Source organism: Filicampus tigris, chromosome 19 (genome assembly GCF_054856515.1).
Source record: "Filicampus tigris isolate MCC_2025a chromosome 19, RoL_Ftig_1.0, whole genome shotgun sequence".
Taxonomy (NCBI): Eukaryota; Metazoa; Chordata; class Actinopteri; order Syngnathiformes; family Syngnathidae; genus Filicampus; species Filicampus tigris.
Window position 1 is genome coordinate 1,616,262 of NC_141235.1, and position 26,263 is coordinate 1,642,524.

Sequence of the window (26,263 nt, forward strand, 5' to 3'; positions counted from 1 at the left end):
CGTTGGCTACCAAATCTGTGAGCCATGTCCAAGAAAACAAGCACTCCCTTTTATTTTTATTTTAGGATATCCCGCACGCACACTGTGTACATCAGCAAAAATGTTCCCAAGAAGAATCCTACACACGCGTGGAAAACAAGCGCTCCCCTCCCCCCACAACCCCCTTTTATTATTCAACGAATGAGATTTTTTTTTTTTTTTTTTTTTACATACTGGCTTAAATAGTAAATTGTTTTTTAATGAAGAACCGTGCCAATTACTACTGTACCTCAAACATTAGACACCAGAGAGCATGTATTAGAATCTTGTGTCAAGTATAGTCCGGAAAGACAACTGATTAATGAGCTGCGGTGTCAGAGAGTGGCTTTGAACACTAAAGACAGTTTACAGAGAAGTTCCTCTGAGTTAAGTTGTAAATTTCTATTTTTATTTTGGGACATAATAGGGTTAAGTACGAGGTCGTGATAGGATTGAATTATCCAGCCCCACACTCCATTTCAGAAGGTAGCGCTAATGCACCAAAGGTTGTTTGTCGACCGCCATCAAACCGAAGAAGAAGTACCACGCCGCCATTTTTGAAACGATAAACTCGGATAATCTTTCCTAATTGAGGTCAATTGTGCTTTAAAAAAAAAGTTCAGTCTTATTGTGTACTTGTATCGCTAACATGAGAGGAAGAGTGCCCATGACAAGTATTTTTGAAGATATTTGACCAATTTGGTTATGGTGTTGGGAAAAAAAAGGATGGTAAAACGTATGGTTTGCACCTCACGGAATGAAGACACAACAATGGCAATTCGCCATTACGAAACCCACAAACAGGTAAGCTAACGTTACGGTTTAGCTACTGATACGAACACTGGATCGGGACCAGTAAAAAAAAATGTGATTGTGAACATTTAAGGGGGGCTTGTGATAACTGTCCGAAGCGTTAGTTTTGACTGTGGCGTTTCTGTTCGCATAGTCATGCAAAAGTTCCCCCCATCTTCAATTTAACGAGGTGAAGTGCTGTGCACTTCGACAGTACCTTCTATTCACCGAAACATAGACACTGGTGTTACTGTAATGTTTTGTCAAGTAGCTCCTCTCTGTTCGCAGCCCTGTTGTTCGTGTACGCAGCCCTGTTGTTCGTGTACGCAGCCCTATTGTTAGTGTAAGTAGTGCAATTCAGCAGGGACGCGCTTTGAACTACAGAAGCCACAATATATACATTTTTTTTCTTTGCTCAATCACATTGACTCAACTTGAATTCATGGATACAAAGGATGAATCGCTTCGCCCTACTTTGAATTAAGTTCAACTCAACAAGAGTAGCATAGCCGGACAGCGAGCATATCTTCCTCTTCTACTACTATTTAAGTGGGGCAGCCATAATTGCAAGTTGTGTCTGCGTCAACAAACAGTTGGCGGACATTCTGGTCGGCGTGAGCTTCTATAAAGAGAGCACTTGAGCCTGTTATCATGGCAGACCTCACAAGCACTCCGTGCTCACTTGCTAACAAGCACTCCGGCCAAACATGGTCCAAACGTACAATTTAACAATGTCTATTATGGCATACCATATAGATTTAAAAATATTTTTCTTTCTGACTAAACATTGCGTAAACGTTGTATTCCGATTGGTTTCAAAGTGAAGCAGTCAAAAAAGAAAATGAGGGTGACTTTGTTCCATTGTCATTTGAGCAACATCATCACATGTTGACAGCAGGAGACGCCATTGTTGTTCTTAACCGGTCACATGACCACACGGACTTGGACGACACCACAAACGTTAAAAAAAAACAACCAGTGAGTCTTTCACAACCTTTGTTGAGCCAAGGAACAGACTGAAAAGTTAAAGATGTTGGGCTTCAGGATGAACCCAAAATGTTTACAGGTCAAATTCATTTGACCTGGAGACATCTAGCTACTGTATCTACTGTATCTATCCATCAAATCTAATCTATTGTTTGTATCTGTGGTGAAATTTCAGGATCAAAAATGCAGTACAACATTGTTGATCAAGCAGCCCATCTCAAGATCTCAAGCTCGCTTGGCGCACTGGTATGTCAAGGTACCATTTAATAAAATAAAAACCACAAAAAATAACTTTTTTTTTTTCTTTTTACAAATTGTAAAAAATCTAATTAAATTCTTAGCTCACAACTTTTTTTATATTCATATTCCTGAAGGTATTATGAGTATTGTTTTCTCTTTGGATCAAGCATTAGGAAAAAAAAAAGCCCAAAATAAACCAGAGTCAACATTTTACAAAACAACAAAAAACAAAACAAAGCAAAAAACAAAAAATGCAAGTTATCCATCATGTTGTGACAGCATTGATGAAGAGCAGCCCCCCTCCCTCCCCGAAAAAAAAGAAATCAAAGTGGTGCTTGAGCTGAATCGAACGCTAATCATTGCACTTCCTCCCTCCTGCTTGCTTGCGACATCACATCGCATCACGCTGCCTTTGATTGGACTCTTAAAATCATTAGCACACCACACACCAAAAGGGAGCTCTGTGTGTGTGTGTCCCACTGAGTGTGGCATACAGTAAGAAGGCCGGACCCCCCCCCCCCCCATCCCCACCCCCCACTTCCAACACACACATCACCATCCCTTGTCACATCATCCCCTGGGGGTGATTTGGATGATGCCTGTTCAGATGACATTTGGGTTGTTTGCACTTGACGGATCGGATATTTAAAAAATTTCCAATAAAATCAGATATTTATTTAAACGAAATTATATTGGCAAATAAGTGTTTTTATTCCCTGGAAAAGTTAAAATGTTACTAGAATGAGGTCTTATTAAAAAAATATATACCAGGAGAGTAGTCACATTTTTATTTAAGATTGTTTTTAATATTATGAGTATTTATTTTTTTCTAGGAAAAAGTCTTAATATAATGAGTAAAAAAAAAAGTATTTTTACTTTACTTTAAAAAATGTAAATACTTGTACTTTACAATCAGATTTGCCTTCATTGTCATTGTATAAAGTACTAGTAAAAAACATATCACCAAAAATAATAGAAAATAGATGGAAAAATAAAAGAACAATAAAGTTGGATTTTTACTGACATTTCTCTAATGCTACAAGCATGACGTTTACTAAGAAAATAAACTGACAATGCAAGAGAATAAAGTTCATACTAGGAAAAAAGTTGCAATATTATGACAGATTTTTTTTTTCCAAGTGTGAGCTTCTGAATGTGAGTAGTGGCCTACGGCAGCTCCTTTTGAGTGTTTTCATGATTCGTTAGTTGCCATGAGGAATTTGGCCAAGCAACAACACTGAACAAAAACAAGTTCAAGCTACCACCAGACAAGTAAATTGAGATCATCACATTAGGAATAAAAATCCAAAGTCAAGGTAGTGCTCGCTGTATGTTGTCATGTTGTTATTGGCACGCTTAATGTCAATATCAAAGCATCACTACTCTGCACATCAATCTTGCCCTTGAACGCCCCAACGTGTTGCCGGTCATTATTTATTAGCCGGACACCAAAGTTGAAAGACGAGTGGGCGCACGATAAGCAAAATAGCCGCGCGCAATTGTCTTCGCGTGCGCGCGCGTGCGTGCGTCAGCGATGGCCCGCAGCCGTAAACGACAAGCGTGGCGAGCGGCGCTTTGATGTGACAATCATTCCCAAGTTAATTTGTCTTCAGTCGCCGGCGCTCACGGCGACCATTGTGCAGTCATCAAGTCAAAAGACAAAGCAAAAGAACACAAGAAGGAGAAGGGTGGGTGAGGGGGGGGGGGGGCTCACTTTTCTCAACAATGTTGTCGCTTTTGATATGTAGCTTGATGGGAGTCCACCTACAGGCCAAACGTGATCACTACATGTGTACCCTTAATCATACGTCGCACTAGAAGTACAATTTGACACAATCAAGGAATTCAAGTACAATTTGATTGAAATCCAAATGCAATTTGAGCATTTTTCCAATGGCAGCAAATGAAACGCAGAAGCTAGCGTTAGCTTGCGTGCTCAAGCATACATGCTCGCCATGCTAACCAGTCAAGAGCAACCGTGGTGAAACTGTGGCGCCTTGAGATACCAGTTGAATTCATTCCGTGACCACGCTCGTAACTCAAAGCACTGGCATCTCAAATCACATTGAAATTAAATCAAATATAAAGTTGATCACCATAAACTCACAGTTCGGCACCCGCAGATTCTCCTCTTTGTATGTATTTTTTCAAGATTTGTAAAAAAAAAATGTTTCAAAATTGTTTTGTTTGTTTTTGTAGTGGAACCCCAATTTTTGTGGAAAAACACTTTTTGGTGTTATGGCCTCACTTATCAGATCATGTTTGGGGTTGAAAATGTAAGACAACAATCTACTATTCGAATCTAATTGTAGAACTTTATGTGTAGAAGGACAAATAATATTCTTGAATAACTCATTTTCCAGGGTTCTACTCTGACAGAAAATCAGTACAATGAAATCAATGAATTCTATGTTTTGCTTTGAATGTTTTCAAGCACTTTGAGTTGCATTTTTATGTATGAAAAGTGCTATATAAATAAAATGTGATTGATTGATTGATTGATTGATTGATCAACACGTTCTTGCTTTTTAATATTTAATATTCAATATTTTTTGTTTTATCCTTTTAAATTGCTCAATTGTCATTGATCCTTTTACTGTGCTGTACACACTTTGTTTTGTTTTATTTTTGGTGTGTGTGTGTGTGTGTGTTTCAGGTTAAATTGCTCAATCAAGGATGGCAAGTGAAATGTTATATAGTCACTTTGATTTTATACTGCCCCCCCCAAAAAAACCATAACGTGTGAAAAAGTAACTTCACAAAAGCAATATGTTCTTAATGATTGAAATAATACAGTATGAAGACGCTAAATATGAATTAATCATTGAAATACATCAGCATACAGTGCCAGTTCTTCTTCTTATGATTACACTTTATTCCTGTGATATGAAGATTTTTTTTTTCTTCAGAAAAGAACCACTTTATTCTTGCAACCTTTTTTGCCCTCTTAAAAATCGCCCTTTAGTGTCATTATCAGCCTTTATTTTCATCGTGAATATATGAAAAGCGGTTGGGATGATGTTGGAATGTTGTCAGCTGCCTGCAGTCTGTCTTGGGTGTACCTAATAAAGTGGCCGGCTGTTGGACAGTGAGGCGTCGTATGAGAGGCTCTTCTCCTTCCTTGTGCTCTTCTGCCACCTGGTGGTCGGCGTGGGTATGTCCCCCCCCAGCCCAAGCTAGGCCACCGGCATCCTTCCCACACTACTTGGATCTCAGGGAGATTCAAACAATATTCACGCTTACACTCTTTTCTTCTTTGCGTGTGTGTGCGTGTTATGCTCGTGACAGTTGATACTTCTTTTAATGACCAACACAATTAACTTCCAAATAACTAAATGGGGCCTCCTCGGTGTGTGTGTGTGTGTGTGTGTTACGTCGTCATTAAAGTGACGGCCGAAGCGACAGCAGCAGGCCCTCATTTGCATAATTGAATGGAATCGCTTGCGTTTTGGACTCTGGAGACCACAGACGTCATCATTAAATGTCCTCCTTCTTCGTCTTTTTCTTCTTTTTTCGCAATAACAAAGACCTTTATAAAAAAAAAAAATTAAAAAAAAAAGCTCATTACTGACAAATGTAGCCGCACCCCCCAAACATCCACCAAGACTGACTAAAATACAGCCGTACCTCAAATTTGTCGCACACCCGCTTGCTCCACTTACAAAATCAATCGACTCGTAATTATATGACCACCGTCCAAGCCAACAGGAATTTGACAGTTTTTTTTTTTAGACATTCTCAATACCACCTCTTGTCTGCCTCGTAAACTCGGCCATTTGCTCCACTTGAAATCGCTCAGAATAAACCGTTACATCTGTCTTGCATGCATACTTAGTCGCCCAAAAGTTGCGCAGGTGAAATTACAAGTGATCTAATTTTTTTTTTTTTTTTTTTGCCAGCTTTCCCCAGACGAGTGTTGGCATCACAAGTGGAATGTTGGACGAGAGGATGAATCAGAGAGGAGGTCGAGACCTTTTCTCCCCAAATATCCTGAAGGAGAGGTGAACAAAGGAGGAGCCCACCTGCTAGGCGGGAGCGTCGCGCGCAATTGCGACTTACAAGGGAAGGAAGGTACATGAATAAAGAAACATTCATTTACATGACACAAAATGGGATTTTTAAATCTGATTCATCATAATGTACGAATTGTATACGTTTCAAAGTTCTGTCAAGTTCATTTCATCAGTGTCACTTGAAAATATTAGAAACAGCAAACTCAGTATGACGCAGCACAATTTGACACAAAAAATCATAACCACAACAAAGAAAAAGTTCTTTCATTCAGATTTTGCTGTCAAAAAAAATGGCAATTATCATAAAATACTGCCTGACCCTGACTTTGCGTCGTGAGTCCAGTTGTATCCTCGAAGCGTTTCTCCAAAGTTCATTGAAGTAAAGCAGTTTGACTCAGTCGATAGTAATCATCCCGGCCTGCGATTATTATTGATCATAAAGCAAGTCAATAGGAAAAGTGTGACAAATGTCAAGCTGCAATTGGGAAAATGAAAGTGTTTTTTTTTTTTTTTCTCCTTTTCCCATTCGGAGGCCTCATGCGGGCGTCTCCATGATCCGCTCTCGGAGATATCATCTTTCTATTTGCCCGGCGGCATTACCTCTGTAGGCTACGGTATTTATTATCGGAGCGCCGATAACGGCGCTCTCCTCTCGCTCCGCTGCTAAACGGTGCAGTCGACGCTGCAAGATTGTTTACGTGCGTGTGTGTGATAAGCCTCGGGACAAACGCTCTCACCCAGTCGACACTTGAACAGGGAAATTAATTGTAGTGCGGACCTGCGTTGGCTCACCTGTCAGGAAGGCTACCAAAATAACTGAGCAGTGCCATTTTTGGGGGGGGGGTCTCCTTCTGTTAGGAGCACAAATCTACCGTTGTCATGTTTTACCTGCTCTGATTTGGTTATGCTACGTTTTGTTGCTAGGCAGATTTTATTTTTGTTGAAGGCAAGCGGCCGAATGCTGGGATTGTTTTACTTGCTTAGGTTACGTATGCTACTAGAATTCACGCGGCGCAATCCGTTAAGTCCCCACGAAATGTTGATGCAGTGATTGAGACGAAATATTTTTGGGCTGACATAATAACATTAAATATAGATGTTTTGTTTTTTGTCCGGATTTTGCGATTGGTTGCCAGGCAGAGTTCATGGGGCACAATCAGACATGCCCCTAAGAAGTGTTTCTAATTGTGTTTGTTCGGATGAGGTTATGCCACTCGGGTCGAAAGCACAAATCAGAAGGAGTTCAGCATTCTGAACGGCGAAAATCCACCCAGAGACGAATTCCAGATCAAAGCTCAACCTTTCAAAAATAAAACAATCAAACACTTTGTCTGGTGCTACAAATCACTTCTGACACGGGCAATCTGCGCGTCCACGCCGGAGAAAAAATGCGACGACGGTTCAAACGCGGATAGAAGGAGGCTTGTCGGGCGCTAAGCGCGCCACGCAGCTAATGGCCTCCCTCCCGTCTGCGTCTCCCGGCTAGCGCGCTTAAAAACTCTTTGGCGCTTTCATGTCGCCGCCACTGACGCGCGCGCGCGCGCTTTTCTCTTTGGGACCGCTGTCCTAGATTTAAAGGCTTGTCACGTGCCGCCGGCCTTTATTTTGCCATAAACTCTTGTTTTTTAATCTTTTCGCATTCCTCAATGGGGCATGTTGTCGTTGGCGGCGGCGTTTGTGGGAGGGCTGAGGGGGAATGTCCACAAGTGGGAGTTGAAATGGAAGGCGCCTTCGTTCTTTTTGTGCTTGTGTGCGTGTTGCATAAGTAGATTCTGATTAAGTTGGCTATATGAAGTTTTTTCCAAGTCATTTGGAATAAATGGAGGGTGAAATAGCCGGAAGATCCACTAAATACAGTGGTGCTGGACTCACAGATTTATGTTTTTAACCCAAATTCAAAAAGCTATGTACAGTTTATTTTGTGGAGGGCGGGCCCAAAAAAAAAATCAAATTAAATATATATATATATATGTCTTGTAGCAGGATAAAGCTTCTCCCGATGCCTTTTTCTGTAACTTGCCAGACAAAATGGTCTTGTGGACTTCCTCGTCCATCACCATGGTGAGATGGGTCAAAACGGGTGGACCTTTCTGCTGATCCATATTCCGCAAACACGTTATTAATCTGAATCCTGTGTTTACACACGAGGGGTCACACAGAGCGAAAAAATTGTCAAGAACGTTTTGAACTTGACTTTCCCTTTAAATGAAATCTCGGTGTTGCTTTTTTTCAACAGCTTGTGGATGTAACCTTCGCTACTGTAATTCCGCCAGTGGAAGCGCAGCCAAATTACTTCTGGAATTTACAAAGGCCCTTCCTTCTCTTGCCTGTTTTTATACCGACCTGCCCCTATGCCCCCCCCCCACCCTTTTACAGATGTCTACCCGAATGCTTGGAACGCGCAAAGAGCTGAATGGCTGATTAAAAAAAAAAAAAAACGAGATGGAGTCGCGCAGGCGTGTGCGACGATTGGAAGCTCTTGAAGTCAGCCAGTCAGTCAGCCAGCCAGGTGTCGAGTGTTTGGGAGATCTCGCGTTTGAAAGAACTTGTGAGAGACGCAGAAAGACAACGAGAGAGCGGCGAGCGTTTGAGAACAATGCGCCACGCGTAAACAAGTCCTCACATCTCCAAACGCGAGCGGCAAATGTTTGAAAGTCTCCTTTTCCGTGGCGCTCTCATTAGCATGGCGAGCGCGCGTTCGTCGTCGCCGCCGCCGCTTAGCTCCGCGCCGGCGTCGTTCGTCTCTTTGCCACTTCCTACGTTGCGTGCAGCCCGGTCCTAGAAACTTTGGTGTCGTCTTTGGCTGGGAGCGAACCTGAACTCGCGCGCTTTTTGCAAGCGGGGCTCAGCTCTCCTTTCGCCCTCGTGCGGTTTGCGGCAGACAAATGGACTTTTCCTCAAGGTGCTTTCCCAGCATCTGCGGACTTTGTGGCAGGAGTGCCGTTTCCTTTTTTTGCACTTTTCATCGACATTTTGCTCCGTCCCACCCAAGGCTATTAAAGTTCAGGCAAGCTAACTGAAACTACATTCTACGCTGATAAAACTGAAACGAACTCTGCGACTCTAACGTAAAAACGTCTAAATATCATGCATCGGCTTTTCGAGGTTCATTTTAAATGTAAAAAATGACCTCCACATTCGAATATTTTTCTCATGTTTATTTTACATTGGGATTTATTGCGTGTTTTGCAGTTTCCGCACATTGGAGCCGCTATTCACTTTTGTTGCACCTTGCGCGACGATGACGAGAAAGCTATCGCGATTCCGATTTGTTGTGGTGCCGCTGTGTGTCCGTACACAAGAAGGAAAGTCAAACCGTCGTTGAAGAATTGTCGCCTTCATTTTTTGGTATCGTCAAACAAATCCTACCTTAAGTAAAAGCAAGCGTTTTCGACAAAATAAAAAACAAACAAGCCTGCTCAAAAAACGAATTGAAAGCAAAGTGTGTGGAGAACTGCCAAACTGTTCTCGGCCTGGTCCCCGCGCGGCCTTTGCGGCAGGAGCGCGTGTCCGTGTTGTTGTTTGCAGGCCTTTTATTGGCGTTTAGCATCCGCGGAGGCCAACCTGAGCCGCTCCGTCCTGGCCGCAGCCGCCATAGCAACTTTTTCTCGGCACTTGAGCTCAGTCCAAACGTCTCCTGCGCGGCGGCAATTTGTCAGGCGGACGTTTGCCACTGCTTAGCGTCAAATCGTACCTCGTGGCAGGAGTGCGCTTTCCTGCCGCCCTGAGATGGTTTGCGGCAGCTGCGTGGACTCTGCTCGCCGCTTGGCTTGCTCTGGCGTTTCCAGAGAGCCCCATTTTGCGCTCCGTCCTTCCGCCTGGCAACAGCTACTGTACATGCACTTTTTTGGGCATGACTTTGTGTCTTGGCAGCAGGAGTGTGCGCTCGCTCTCCTTGCACCTTCCCCTTCCTACTGCCACCCCCAATGAAGCATCCGCGCGGAGACGCCGGCTTCCTTTGCGCCGCAGCCTCCATTTTGTGTGATCTCGCCGTGTTGTATAACCCTTTTGCGCTCCACTTGTGTCGTTTTTTTTTTTATTGGATTTTTTTTTTTTTCTAAATCCCTCCCTTGCTCTTTCTGCGAGTTGCGTTCCGTATCGACTGCTCGAACGCTTTTTAATGTTGCGGGAAAAAAAAGGCCCGGGGCTTGCGGCTGGGTGGTGATGGCGGAGGGAGGGGTTGACTCCTGCCGCCCCCGTAGTGAACTCCAGCTCCCAGCGCTCTCGCAAGTACACTTGCTCTTTTCTTCTTCTCTTGCCTCCTCTTTTCCCGCTTTCCCGCACCCCATGCAAAGATCACCTTATGGAAGATTAAGACGTCGGAGCGGGATATTTGCACAAATAACCCGCCCCGCCTGGTCTTGGCATCAAAGCGGGCGAGCGGAGTCCTCCCGCGGGGGGGCGCCGCGGTCACGGAGGCCTCGGTCCAAAGCTGCCAGGGAACAAACGGGACGGCTCCTCCGCCGGTCGGCGCACTTTCAGATCCCCTCTTGACTCGCGTTCGTCTCTTTTTTTTTTTTTAATTTTTTTTACGCGCTTTGGCAATCGATGCGCCGCCGCCGCCTGTGATGAGCCGGCCGGCGCTGCCTTTAATGGGACTTCAGCCGCTGATATCTCACTCCTCCTCGTCTTATTTGATTGCCAGGGTGCGCTTCCTGCTTGGCAGGGGTCGCGCCGGGCGGACCCCGTTTGACAGCCAAGAAGTTGCCAAGCAAAGCGCGAGCTCGGCCCAACCGTTGTTGCGGCGGCTAATGCGGGACGACAGTGAGCCACTCGCTAGAGTTCGGAGCGGTAAAAACATGACCTGGCTCGTAGGCTTTGCGCTGTTAGCTACGAAAATCCAATTCAGTGAACCCCCCGCACGTGGTTCACTCTTTACAAATTCATCCACCTTCTCAATTTTTGTGCTCTTTTTATAACGCTGCAAGATGCCACCAGATGACGCCGTCTTCTAAGTTTCCAATTTTCGCTGAGTTTGTGCTCAGCCCAAAGCCCTTTCTAATGTAAGAGTAGTGCTGTGGCGCCATCCATCTTGGTGCCAAAGAATTATGTTGGAATGAGGGAAGGAGCCTCCTTTAGACAGGTTGTTGTCCAGTCTAATATAAAAGTAGTGCTTTGCCGCCGAGCTGTGGGGTTTATAGGCGATCATAAACCTTGTTAAGGGCTTTCAGTTACTCACAGATTTTGCATGCATGTCAACTAAAGTTTTCTAGTTTAGCCCGGGTTGTTATTGGAAGTTAATGAGAGTCCTAGCTGCATAAGAAAGTACAGGTGCATTTTTTTTTTTTAAATAAATGCCTCACACCCCACTTTCACTGTTATCCGTAAACAGGTGTATGTGGTTCATCTGTCTGTCAATTTGTGCCTCCCATAATAATTTGTTCATAAATAAATGGACATGTAAAGAAACTAACACCTTATTGCTATACGGGGAGATTTTTGCGTAGGTATTTTGAGTTTCGCCGCCCTCCGTATTGAAACCCGATTGTCTTCATTGGGTTCGGCCTATTTAGTGTCGCAACATGCAAAAATGTAGGCAGTTTAGGATACCAAATGGCTAAACTATGCGAGCGCAGCTTGTCAATATACAGCAAACGTACGTTGCGACCGAGTCCTCCTTGGCATTCTCCACAAAAACCTAAAGGAGACTTTCAAGTGCGCTCATCCTTCAAGTGGCGTTCTGGCGCCTTTGACGCCCCCCCCCCCCAAAAAAAAAAAACTCTCGTTGCTAACGGCGCGGGTTTGACGTCTGTTTGAAGGCTCGGCGGCAGTGACAAGCGCATCACGTGTAGCGGCCATGTTATGTGTTAATACGACAAATTAAATCAGCCGACTGAGCCCCCCCGTCGGGAATTTCATATGTAGTCAACGCTAGCGGTGGCGAGTAGCAAAATTCTAAATTGAATTCCACCCGCCAAAGAAGAGGTCATGAGGAGTAAACGATATGCTTTCTGCACCCTCTTACCGTCTCCCCTCCCTTTTGCTGCGTGTTTCCTTCCCGTCCCGCTTTGCTGCCAGAAGCTCAAAGACGCCGACCCTGGCGTAATATTGATCGGACGCTCGATAAAAGGCCACGGGGGTCCGGCTTTTGTCCCCCCCCAATCATTTCCCATAAGACTCTCGGTGGAGACATCTTGAGTGGCTTGCAAATGTCAGGGATTTTTTTTTTTCCCCTTTTCAGGGGGAATTTATTAATTAATTGTTAATTAGCTCCCTGAGGCTTGCACACTAATTGAGCGCTGGCAAGCCAAAAAACGACAGCACCGCACAACTTGTACATAAATTAGCCGGGGGATTAAAAAAAAACAAACAAAAAAAAAACAACAACTGTTTAATTTTGATCTACGTCTCAGGCTTCCTCGATTTTTGCCGGCGTCTCAGCGTGACCTGTCAAAAGCATCCGTCTGCGCCCTCCGTTCGCCAAAAGTTTTGTAGCAATTAGCACGGCCCTCGCCGCGCTCAACTTTTAGCGCCGCGAAAAAGTCTCCCAGCGTAATTAGCGCTTGTCGCGCTCCCCCCCCCCCCCGCCCCCAAGTGAGGAACGCTTTTGTCAAGAAGTCACAACCCAGGTTGAGTGAAAGACTTGTGAGACAAAGGCGGCAAAGGTGGGATGCTTGAACATGCCACACTTAGGCCTGTTTCCTCAATTACAACCACCCGCTCCCCCATACCAGCCCCCCCCCCCCCCCCCCCTTCCTATGAAATGTCGTGGAGCTAACGTAAAGTCTTCCGACCTCTTATAAATAGATCACATGGATCAACCTTGTTTTGTATTTTTAATTTAAAGTGCGACATCAGTGGTGTCAGACTTTTCAAAAACCAAAAAAATGCGCGCAAGTCTAATTGCTAGCCTGGCTGCAGGCTTTATTATTTTATTTTTTTTTGCTTTTTACGTTTTTTTTTGTCATTTCGACGTGTCGCGGTGACAGTAAACATGCAAGGATATTAGTTTTGTCTTTTTGAACTAGCATCACAAGTCGTCGGCTGACTTCGGAAAGTTTGACGACGTTTTCATGTGAAACGCTTTCGCTCGTAAAACAAATAGGTCAAAGTTTCTTATCAAGGGGAAAATAAACTTGAAGATTTAAACACCATGTTGCTTTTTAGGGCAAGACGTTTTCTTTGTTCGTTGCATTAAAGAAGCCTTTCAACAAAATTTCCAAATTTGCTGAGTTTTTGTCCTTTTATCCAGAAAAACTTAGAGAAGTCTTTTTTTTGGGGGGATTTTTTTTTTTTTTTTTTTAATTTGATTAAAGAAAACATCTCACCTAATATAGATATATGCCTTTTCTTGAACTATTTATTATTTGCATAAGAAAATCTTTTTGAACTGTTTTTGGGATCGACATTTCAACCCGAGCTCATTACTAGCGCGCATGACTGATAAATGAAAGCATTTTATTTTTAACGGACCACATAATATATAATAAGGAGAATAAGAGGTGTATCTCGCCCCAAAAAGTTGTACTTTTCCTTCATTTATCAAATGACAAAAGAAAAAACCTTTTCAATTCGATTGTTGTTTATGGAAAGGAAACTTTGAATAAAAAAAAAAAACTCAGACGATGTGGCAGATATTTTCCTTTTTTTTTCTTCTTGGGACTGTTATGTAGATAAGAAGTTGTTGCTGTTTGAGTGCTGGTTTTACTTAGATAAAAGTTCAAATAAACAACGCAAACATTTTCTTTTCATTGGATCCAATTTTGACTTGTATCTGATATTTTATACTCCCAAAAAACTTGAGAGATTTTGGATTTGGAACACATTTTTGATGAAATATAGTTTACTTATTAGCTGGGTAAAAAAATTATACTCATACAGTATATATGTTGACACATTTCATTTTCATTGAACAAATGTTTTCCTTTCACCCAAAAACATTTTTTCTCATTTCCGAAACCCAACAAAAATGACTTTTAGGTAAAAAGAAAAAAAAAAAAAAAGTGAGATTTTTTTATTTTTGTTCAATTTTTTTTTTCTTCTTCCGCCCCCCAAAAGTATGTATATTTTTTTAATTTTCAGATGGAAACCAGTTAAATAAAATAAAAAGACTGACATGAATTTTTTTCATCAGACACATTTTGTAATCTGAAAAACCAAAAGAAAGCGTTTTTGTTCTTTTTTCTTTTTTTTTTTTTTTTTTAAATGGAGCTAATGAAAAAGCCCACCCCATCTCTTGCTGGGGCCCTCGTGTCGCAATCCCCTCGGACGGGCCCCCTCGGATCGATCGCTGCTCAGTATTGACGCGACACCTGCCAAGGGCGAGCGTTAAGCCGTCCGAGAGCCGATGTGGCACATCAAAAAAAGGAAACGAAAGAACCGTCCGCCGCCTTTCATGTTTGTCAACACCATCCCAACCATTTGCATAATGACCTTTAAAAAAAATAATAATAATAAAAGAAAAGACAGACAAGGGCAAAGCTGCTTTGTCGTTTGACTGCTGCCTAATTAGAGCGAAGCGAGAGGCCGAGGCTGCGATCGCCTGCAGGAACGCGCTGTGATCGCCTTGACAAAGCGCACCTTTGCTAATGAAAGCCCCTTTTCGTCTTGCGTATGAAAAAAAGAAAAGAAAAGAAAACACCTTCCAGACGTCTCGGTAGACAAAAGCGCTGAGGTGTCACTTTTGCGAGCATGCAAATGACAGCGGCGTGTCACAATCATTTATTGATGAAGGAGGTCATGAACGGGGTCTTTCGCTTACCGGGGCCTGCCCGCGAGGCGCTCGTCATTTCCCATCATGCCTCGCTGCAGGCCGGCTAACGCAGACAAGGACACAAAAAGAAAAGAAAATAAGGGACAAATACATACATGAACGTGTGTATATTTATGACTTGTACATGCTATGCTCCTCTTTTTTTTTTTTTACTTTTAGCGTTCTGCTTTTTCCAAATTTGGTCATTTTTTTTCAGTATTATAATTTTTTTCTCTTTTTTTAGCTTTACTTTCAACTAAATCTTTTCAATTGTTTTTTGGGGGGGCGTCAAAATTTAAGTGAATTTATTGTGGGGTTTTTTTTTTTACATTTTTTCTAAAATTTGTACCTTTAAGTTTTTTGTTTTTCCCTGTTTTTTTTGGGGGGGGGGTCCAAATTTGGTGCCTATTTTTTTCTTCTCAGATTTGATTTAAAAATAAATAAATAAATAAATTAAACATTTCCCCCCTGACTAGTGATTTTTGTTTTAAGAGCTTGTGATTTTTTTTTTTTTTTTCCCCAAATTCGAAAATGAACATTATCACTAATATGGAAATAAATGACATAAAATTTAATTTTGTTGTTCGAAAAAAAAAAAAAAAACTCACTGAAGTGAGCCATAATTGCTTTTGATTGGGTCTAGTTGAGCCCCTGGTTTGCTTGTCTTGGGGGGAGGGGGTAACTACCAAAAAAAAAAATTGCCATGGAAATGAGTGAGAACATGTCACCGCTTCATTGTTGTTGTTTTTTTTTTCTTAGTTGCATGATTCCACGTTGTCACAGACTGTTCTCCCGTTTTTTTGTAGCCTAAACTCAAGTTCCCTCCTGGCTCTGACTCCACATTTTAAGCATTCTGAGGAGGGGAGCAATATCAGTGTGAAAGTGTGGAATTTGATTCCCCTCCCCTGCGGAATCGCCCCCTTTTTCCTGGTGTTGTCAAACAGAATGACTAAACGCGCCGGCTCCCGCGGTGGGACTCTTACTAATTTATAAGGTGATGGGCGCGACGCGGCGTGATTGACAATGTGATAAATGTTATTTGAATATGGTTGACATGAATTATGTAACTGCAGAGAGAGAGAGACGCTGCTGGTGGCTTTGTTGGCTCCCTCCAGCTCGCCGCCGTTCCTCCAGGATAACATCAGCAGTGGATGATGTACAGCGAGGAGGGCCGCAAACGTGTTCAGCTTGTGGGACAACAAACAAATGCAAACGCTTGACACTTGGACAGACAGAATAAATCAACGCATTACCAACATGAATATGATTGTTCACCTTTAGCGTGAAGCAAGTTGGGCCAAAAATTAGGGAACATACCAAAAATAGGAAAAATAATTCACGTTTAGATGGATATACCAAATGAGCCGCAGTACACTTCAGTGTTAAACTAGTTGGGCCGAAAGATGGAAAAAAAAAAAAAAAAAAAGACCCCAAATCAAATACAAACACTTGACTGTTTTGATCGAAAAACTAATTGAAAGCCTTACCCCTAATGATGGTGTATTCACCTTTATCTTTTTCCCTTCATGGCCGAGGGAATACGTTAACCCCTACAGGTCAAAGATGCGTCATTCATTTTATAGGATATAGGCTGAAAATTATTTGCCGCAAAGAAATAAGCGGAAGAAAGGAATGCCTGTAAAGTAATGTTGTCAAAACAAAACAAATGTCAAATTGTCTTGAAGAGTATCTTTAAATCTGTGCCTCATATAAATAATGTCTTTATTTGTGGATAGGTGGACGGAAATAAATAAGCACTTACAACGGCATAGCAACAAAGAGAGAGATCATGGAAGAAATAAACACCTTACTCCCAATAATCTCGTGTTTGCCCATGTTCTGACTCTGGAACAAATACTCAAGTAATGTCCAATTTGTACTCAGGCAGTGTGTCTTTGATTGTGTGCTCCACAAAAGAATTCTTTTCTAGATTGCTAGTCCGCCGGAGGAAATAGGCGGCTTACCCCGAATAGACGGTTCCTGTGGTCTGGGCGTGTAATTGTTGATCGCAGTTCAGCGACGCTTGATGGGATGACAGACTTCCAGTGGCTGACTGAAAGGTTAACATGCGCTTTGCTAACAGAAAAGAAAACACAGCTGCACTTTGATAAGCGCTTGACATTTGGCAGCCTTTTCAAAACACCACCCACATTGATTGGCAAAGTTAGTGTAGCGCAATATTTATTCCAAGGAAATACCTGTTTTTTTCATACGACAATTGTATCGCTAAAAGTATTGCTGCTGATTAGGAGCCATGATTTGAAGAAAAAAAAACAAAAGCCTTACTCCCAATAAACTTGTCTTTGCCTTTGTTATAAATCAGGTAGTCACACCAGAGATGTCACATTTTTATTACCCAAGCAAACTTTTAAATGTGTATCTCACATAATTACCGATTGCCATCCACTTAAATAAATAAAAGCCTTACCCCGCATCTTGTTTGACCTTGCTATAAATCATGCAGAACTACACTAGTAATATTTCATTTTAGAAATTCAAAAATTCTAAATTTGTGAATTTTTATTTCGCCTCTTGAGATGAATCATCTCGTTTTCAAGGGTGTCCCAGTCCATTGGTCAGCACTTTAAAAAACAAAACCAGAAAGCACCTTACCACTAATAATCTTGTTAAATCCTGTTCAAAATCAGGCAGAACTCTACTAGTGACATTTTAATATATATATTTAAGTGTACCTTACCTTTGTAAATGTGTGCATCACATAGTTATTGATTGGTCATCCACTAAAAGTAATAAAGGCCTCATCCCAATAATTGTGTATTTGACCATTATAGATAAGTTAGAAATACCAGTAACATACCATTTTTATAACACAGTGTACATTTAAATGTGTCCAATAATGAATCTATAGATTGCCGTATTGCAAATAAATACACGTGTTAGCCCTAATCGATGTTCTTTTAATTGTATTGAGCTCTTAGTGTGTTTGGAATCTGTTTGTGGCATCTGTCTGTGCGTGTGTGTTGCGCATGGTGTTTACATCTGTGTAAGGACTCCCTGTCCCACTTGATGTAGCAACAGCTTGTTAGACACGTGTGTGTTCCGACAACCCGTCGTGGCGGCGCGTTACATGAATGCAGTCGTGTTGTTTGTGAAGGCTTAACTACAGAATATGGCAGCTAGCAATTCTCAGCAAATGCATTAAAAGGTGATGATCAAGGAACTGCCAATTGTATATTTAGTGTGGGTGTGACACGAGCTTGACTTTATGTGCTCCATCGCGCATCTGCTATGGCCTTGAGCTAGGCTAACCGGAAGACCTTCAATACTGCATTGCCTCTCCTCTATCCAATTTCTCCCATTTTTGATTTTTTTTTTTTTTTTTTTCCTATATAAGATCAGTTTTGAATCTGTGTGGTTTTTTTTTCCCCCTCTCCTCCTCCTCGTGGCTCCTCGCCTTTGTTGCAGACATCCACGGCTGCCTGCCGAGCCCCGCTGCCGCTCTGGGACGGCCGCCGTCAATCACGGCTTGACGGCTCCGTGACAACGTGTACGTAGAAGCGTTTCAAACGGGGCCTCAAAGGCGACGCGTGACAGGCGAGCCTTTGAAAGTGGCTGTAGCGCCTCGGCGCCGCCGCCGAAACACAAACGGCAAAAACAACAGCGACGCAGGCAGGGAGGAGGACTCCCCAAAAGTTAAAAAGAGGCAAGAATGTGGGCCTTGACGATGGGAATTAGATTGTCATGGTTTTTTAATTCGGCTCCCTGGAGTGGAAACGCCGCCGCCGCCGCCGCCGCCGCCGGTCTTCCAGGAGCGGGAAGTACGGAGCAGCGCCTCCCGCTCCTCGGAGGCCTCGCTCACAAGTCACCAGCGCACCTTCGACCGCAAAAGAGAGCGCGCACTTGTTAATCATATGCTTGATTTCGTCCTCCTTTGCGCCTCAGTCCCAGCGGACAAGGCAAAACTCATCAATGGGAGACGTGCGGCTTTCCAGTCCAACGGCATATTGTCAAGCTGAGGTGAGTCATCAAACTTGGTCACCCACACACGATGGCGAGAACTCAAATCCAGCACAACGATGTAGTGCCGATGATGATCAACGCAACGCAACGCACGAGGCGCCAAAATGGCCCTGTGACGTCTGCTTCAAACCAATCTGCTAAACTCTCTCTTTCTTTTCAGGCATGACTTTTTTTGTGTGCAGCCTATCCTGAGAGATGGGCCTCCCAAATGGCCTTGTTGCTAAGAGAGAATAGCTGAACGAAAGCTGAATTTCCCCAAAAATTGCAGGTGAGAACGACAATGTCTGGCACACGGCACACTTCCAGTCCATGATAATGACACGCTTGCAAACGTGATCTTTCAAAGTAAAACTGGCTTCGGGGGCTGGATTTCCCGAAAAGTCCAGGTGAGCTCACTGGAAATGACCCAAAGGCCCGAAAATGTCCGCTTTGAACCCAAATGGCAGGCTTCCTGTGATTTTTCAAGCATGAGTTCTTGAGACTTTTTTTCGTGCATAGGTGAGGGCGCCAAATTGCACGTTGCCAAATGAAAAGCGGCTCGGGGGGGGGCTGGATTTGCAAAAACTCGTGGAGGGGCACGGGATGTGCAAAGCCATCCAAATGATGTGCTTTATTTGACCTACGGATAACAACAGCGACAAGCCATTTTTGGAGGGCTGGCCAAAATATCGCCACATCCGTCGTCATCAGACAAAAACGTACAATCGAATCTGTACAAACGTGGCCGCTTAAAAACAAGACTTTAGAACATTTCCAAAGGCCAAACAAACAAACAGTACAAAATGAGTCGTAAGCACAAAGGGGGCCCGTTCCCGCGCCAGGCCCTGACATTAACGACCGCCGTCTCTATGGCCCTACGCGCGCACACGCACACAGTGCTTGAAAGTGCTACAAAGGCGTGTGTGTGTGTCTGACACTTTTGACTGTTTGCTTTGAAAGCAGTTGCGTGCTGGGGGACGCAGGTCATGTCAGTCTACGAGTGATTTTTGTTTTGTTTTTGTTTTTAAGCGCTCCCTCGCTAACGCCAACAAACACACGACAACTAACCGCGCGCACACACACATGGAGCTCTCGTGTGCTACAAATGTTTAGATGCAAGCAAACAAATGCACATCCAAGCTGCAACAGACACATGGCTGCTGTTGAAAAGAAAAGAAAACAAGACAAGTTCTTCTTATGGAAGCCTTTGCTTTGGCTTCCAGTGCCCTCTAGTGTTGGGAAAAGGAATTGTCACTTTCGTCTGGTTGGCTCTGGCCTGCTTAAATCGACTGGACATGCAGAAAATGGTTTCAAGAGGAGACAGACATGTTTAAAAAATGTCAAGACAGAGAGAAAAATACAATAAAGTATGTTTAACCCAATGCATGTATACATTGTTTTATAGGTTTTATTCATGTTTGTATTTATAGCTCAATCAAAACTTTACTCAACCAGAAAACACACATACAGTGATCTATTTTATTTTGATCTTACAAAATGTTGTTGTGTGTTAATTTATTGATTAGTATTTTTTTTCAAATGAAGAGATAATAATAAGAAAGGTGAAGTTATTCATCAGATTCGTTTGAAATAGCCCGAAAGTCGTGATTACGTGATTATTTTTCTTACAGAGGGAGAGCGAGAGTAAAAAAAAAAAAGTTTAAAAAATAAGAAAAAAGTAAAATTCAAATAAACAAAAATAAAAGGCATTCATCATCACTTTCATTTAAAATCTGCCAAAAAAATTAAATATTAATTGTATTTACTTTCTTTCTTATATACTGTATATTTTGTCGTTTCTTTTCTCCAACTGGTAGTTGATATCCTTTCATATCCTTATTTTCCTCATGTGATTAAAGAACAAAATACATACAAATTAATGTGAATTTTTACTACACACATACTGTACATGCATGTGAATAAATATTGTATTTTGTGGAGAAAAAAAAAACTAAAATATGAGACTAAATTTGTTGAAAACCCCAAGAAGGGAGTTTGAAACAAACAGCAAACAAAACGGAACTATCCACCTCTTCACCGTAACTTGTCGACATGTCTGCTGCCTCTTACAGGAACGGAAGGTCAAAATAACATTATTTTTTTTCCTCTTCTTAGTTTAGAAGCTCACAGGGTAAAAAGTTGAAGCATGAATAGTTAACGCATTTATTATCAGGCTTAATGAATTCAAGGCGGATGTGTTTTTTTCCTCTTTGAGCGCGCGAGCGAGCGAGCAGCAGCTGCTCGTGCTTCTTCTCGTCGGTGTTGCAGCGCAGTCAGAAGCTGATTTCAAACAGCTCGCACGCTCCCCTTAGGACGCCGCCTTCTAATGTCGTCACTTCAACTCCACTAATGCGGCGCTTTTATTTTACGTGCGCGCCTGCTGCGAGACAAGGGCAAGAAAAACAGATTCAAAACAATGACAAGACTTTTTGCGCGTTCGATTCTGACTTCCTATTTCACCTTTTGAGTTTCTAATTTGAAGCCATGTGATCGCGCGGCGCATGCGGAAGGTTATTATGCCTCACTTTGTTGCATTATTAACGCTCAGTGTCTTTTTACAACACTTAAAAAAAAAAAGCTGTAAATGTAAAGGTCTTTCGAGTTTTTGTACTAAATGGTGAATGGGCTGTCACTTTTATGTAGCGCTTTTCTACCTTGGGTACTCAAAGCGCTTTACAAACAAGACTTTGTTCGTCATCTACCTACTGGTGATGACGCAACATCAGGAGCAACTGGGGGGGTTCAGTATCTTCAGCTCAAGGGTACTTCGACATGGTCACCATGGCCGGGGATGCAACCCACAGTAGACGCCGGATGAGCCACATGGACACAAAAGTCGTAACACGATGATGACTCGATGTGATACGTCGTTCGAAAATGTCTTGCTCTTTAAGAGCACGTCCCAAACAAAACCTCAATCAAGAAATCCACAATAGCCCCAAAAGAGAACTTGAGAGTGTCACCGTCAAAGAGGCGCTCATTGGCCGAGAATCACTTTTGGGGTACCATGCAGCGAAGCTCCTAAACGACTTAAATAAAGATATTGTTCCGTGATGACTTTTGTCCGCCGATGCCCATCCAAATTGAGCACTGTCATCTTAAATGGAACTGATTTCTTTTATTTGATTTCTGATTGGGCTTTTTTTAATCTACTGGTATACAGTCTACTAATGTGTTACGGATATTTCATGCTCCAATAATGGTCAAGTATAAATTGAGGATTCTTTGAAGAGCTTTTGTATGGGATCTCATGTTATGGCCATTATAGTCTTGCAAATCGTTCGTTTTAGGTTGTCAAGTCAAGTAAGGCAAAACATTTGACTGGATCATTCATTGATCCATTCAAACTTCTATATTGGAGCTCATGCTGAGCATTGCTAATGTTAAGTCCTGTCCTTTTTTTTTTTTTTTTTTTTTTTTTTTTTTTGTCTTTAAATTTTTTAGCATGGAGATGTCGGCTGTGCCCGCTGCGCCAATCTACCTGCTGGGACACAACGGCGCACCTCCTCAAAATAAATTTCAAATGGCCTCTGGCAATTAAAAAAAAAAAAAAAAAAAAAAAGAGAGAGAGAGAGAGCTTTCATGTTGACAAGCTGTTTCAAAAAAAAAAAAAAAAAAAAAGTGCAGGCAGTCAATCAAAGTCAGGTTTTTTTTTTTTTTTTTCTTTCCTTTAAACGGATATAGTTCATTATGAGCACAACTTGCAGGGGCAGGAGTGCCGATGGGTAACGTCATCAATAATTGATAGGCGGTGCGATACGATGCAAAAAAGAAAAAGGGGAAAAAAAACGCTGATTTTTCCGCCTCCCCTCTGGTGCGCTTGTCACTTGCTGATGTCAGAACACATTTGCTTTGATGACAAATTTGAAGATGTGAACAAGGGCGTCACATGTGATTAGTGAGCTGAAAGGCAGGCGGCGTGCAAAGTGGGGAGGGGGGAGGGGGGGGGGGGTCGCTGGAGGACCGGCTGGGTTTAGCTAGGAGGTGAGCAGACAGATTAGGGCCGGTGTTTCAACTTTGGCTATGTCAGTAAACAGCGTGACTTGTTTGAAAGGCACCCGGATGGCGGGGCGAGCGAAGAGTTACCTTGTGGTAGCCGTGAACTCAAGTGGCCTGTACAAGCTGATTGCAGCCAGTAGCGAAGTTAACGCCGAGTTGTACAGATCAAATGGCCAGTTGATTGCTAGTGCGGCGTGTCACATAGTGGACACTATTTGCTCAGATGATGGTGGAGATTCCAAAGTGGCTGGTTGTAAGTAAAAAAAAAAAGGATGTTTGCAGCACAGTACAGGCGGGCAGTTTTGGGCTAGTGTAGTGTGTCGTAAAGCTGACGTACAACCTGAGTGGTTGTATCTGTTATTAACTCAATTATAAAGCTACTTGTTGCAAATGGATACAACCATCTGGAACTTTCGAGAATACAAAAGTCGACTATGTGAAACACTACACTACTCATGAGCTGCCCGCTGGACCACTTGGTGCAAATAGGATACAACCGTCCATACTCGGGATCTTTGGCGGTCGTCCATGATATGAAGAAGAAGAAAAAAAAGAACTGCCCCTCTGAACTGTTGTGAATGTATTTCATTGATACAACCAGCCCAGGGCAAGTTCTTAGGTGAAAAACGTTCAAGTCTCTCGTGTCATCCAAGCAAAGAAGTTCAGCTATGTGACACACTACAGCACCCATCCACCGTTTCCAACTGTAGCACTTGTTGCGGATGGCGTTCGCTGACGCAAACATCCATTTGAAGTTTCTCTTCGGATTCTCTAACGCGCTACGCTAGCAATGAATATAGCATGAGAGGCTCGCTAACGAATGTCAGTGCAGCTGTTCGGGGTACTTTAAACGAGGCAGAGATTTTTCTGCAAACTTCCAATCCGAAGAGTTGCGGTGAGCATAATTGACAGCTGCATGCCTTCGCTTTGGCTCCGTCCAAGCGCCTCCCGTCTGCTTCCAACAAACCGCTTCCTCTTTTAATTATCCCCCCAGCAAAAAAAGATGGAGCACATCAGACGCGTGGCGGCAAATCCGGAGGCCCTGGCACAGGCTCACAGCGACGCCGGCGCCTGCCGTTCCCGATAGAGCGCCGACGCTGGCGGGGACAAGAGAGGAGGCGGCGGCGGCGGCGGCGGCGCCCGGAGATTGGCCGACAAAGAACGCCGAGGATGATCTCGCCGGCTCCTCATTTGGGGAGCCCTCACTTGGCCGGCGTGCCTTGGTTTTGGTTTTGGTTTTGTTTTTTTGCCCGCCGCCAGATTAAGCCCACGCCATTGTTTACACCTCGGCGGCGTGCTGCTTTTGAGAGAGAGCAAGAATGCCCTCCTATCTCGCGCGGCAACGTTTTTGGGGGCGACACTTGTTCTATACGCCAGGGTCGCCCCACGTGTCTGTTTTGGATGGTCGAGGCGCTGAAACGTGGTCTCCTTGTTTGGACGCGAGCTGACGGAAAGTGGCCTGCAAACCCGAGTATGAACGCTCGTTACCGTCAACTGAGTTGAGAGGGGCAGTCTGCCGGGAGTGGAGCGTGTCACCTAGCTGATTTTCATCGCTTCCTTCGCATTGGGGAGTCTGAAGTGGCCTGAGAACCGCAGTACGGACGCTTGTGTCCATTAACGACCACCACCTCAAAGTTCAGGGCGGAAGTTTTCTTGCTCACGTTGGGGGAAGGGTCCCCCCTTACCAATTTTTTCAGAAAAAAAGGTAAGGGTCCCCATTACCTCATTTTTAAAAGGGGGGGACCCTTACCCTTTTTTTTTTTTTTTTTTTTTTTAATGTAAGGGGGGACCCTCACCCTTTTTTCAAAAAACGAGGTAAGGGGGACCCTTACCTTTAAAAAAAAATAAATAAATAAATCGGTAAGGGTCCCCCCTTACCTCATTTTTTAAAAAGAGGGTAGGGGGACCCTTACCGCTTTTTTTTTTTTTCTGAAAAAAATTGGTAAGGGGGGACCCTTCCCTTTTTTTATGAAAAAATAGGGCCCCCTTATGTATAAAACAAAATTGAATTGGAAAATTTCATATCACACAATTAGAGCTTTGAAAAGGTTAAAGAGTTAGAACAACAGATTTAAAAAAATTTTTTATGCATGCCCATTTTTAGCAATGGCCATTTTTGTGTATAATACCCCTAAACACGCAATTCTTTACAATCATTGTAAATGTTTTGAGATGTGATAACTAAGTCATTTATGAATATTTTGTTACTTTCAACCACTCAAAATGTTCAGTGGCATCAGAACTATCCACACACATATAACCTTGAAAAGGAAAGTCCCAACAACTACGAAGAATTTATAACAGAATTTATATAACGTAACAAGAACAACAACACTTTTCAGAACTTTTTTTTTTTCAGCAGTTTTTACAGATGCTTCTTACGTGTTTGCGGCAAATGGGGGTACCACACTTTTCGCAATGCATTGGATGCAATGAGTTTGTCTGCGCAGAGGCCGCAATGTTTTCGCCTGGGCGAAGGAGCGGCCTGTTGCTGCACTGGAGCCCGCACCTCACCAGAAAGCCAGAAAGGAAATGTGTCTTCAACCAGGTTTTAAAAATGGACAGAGAGGGGCCTTGCCTAACAACCACTTGTGCTTACCTGGTCCGGGTGGTCCACTGCTCCCTTAGATGTATTGTAATCCAATAAAAATCATTTCGGGTTTGCTTTTGCCCCCGTCCTCCACTTTAGGCTCCTTGTGTGCTGTGCTGAGCACCAGCACATAGCCATGTCTTTGATGAAGGCAGAAAATGCTCAAGAGGGGCTGCCTTCCTGTTGTTTGTGTCACTTGTGCGGGGAGCTCCGGCTTGTTCCTCCTTACAGTACCCGCAAGTGAGTTTCTTTCTTTTTTTTTTTCAGTTCTGCTGCAAGGGGTATTGATGTGAAAAAGTTGTCCACTGTTATTGTGTGCCCTTCCAGCGCGTCAATAAGTCCCAGCACCACACGCATTCCTATATTGCATCATCACATCATTATTACATCTGAGCATTAAGCACAGAACACTTTTTACTTGGCAGTAGATGGATATATATATATATATATATATATTTTCATTGTATTTTTGGAATTGATGTATGTTTTTGATCATGTTGTGTTGTCCTACAATGCTGCTTGGTACGCCTTCTACATTGCCCCTCCGGGACAAATAAAGTGTTTTGATTGATTCATTGATTGACAATAAAGTGTTTTGATTGATTCATTGATTGACATTGTGTTCACTATGACCAATCATATTGAGATTCAAAAACGTAACTCATTCATGTTTGTTCCGTTTGTAATAAAGACGCTCACACGCATGCGTATTGCGTAGACGTACATTTTATATATATATATATATATATATAATTTTTTTTTTTTTTTTTTTGAAAAAAGGTAAGGGTATACCCTTACCTCGTTTTTCGAAAATAAAACGCCTTAGTATATACCCTTGCATGGTTTTGGATCCTGTTTCAAATAGGCAAAATCATTTGCGAGCCTCTGGCGCCACCTAATGGGTGGAGCGGTGTAAATGCTCGCAACACAAAAATTTGGCATGCATACGTCTGTACAAGCGTAAATAAAGCA

The 26,263-nt window shown here is 42.8% G+C and overlaps 1 long non-coding RNA gene across 3 annotated transcripts; it reads left to right on the top strand.

Moving 5' to 3' along the window:
* The first annotated feature begins 293 nt into the window (after positions 1–293).
* LOC147128775 (uncharacterized) lies at positions 294–24,412 on the top strand. Of its 3 annotated transcripts, XR_015082371.1 has the most exons (7): positions 294–822; positions 1,973–2,043; positions 5,937–6,108; positions 15,549–15,736; positions 15,816–18,720; positions 18,884–18,991; positions 23,696–24,412. It is a non-coding gene; the product is annotated as an uncharacterized LOC147128775 (long non-coding RNA). The 3 variants fall into 3 exon arrangements; XR_015082370.1 differs by having other exon boundaries at positions 15,816–18,991; XR_015082372.1 differs by lacking the exon at positions 15,549–15,736 and having other exon boundaries at positions 15,816–18,991.
* Positions 24,413–26,263: the final 1,851 nt, after the last annotated feature.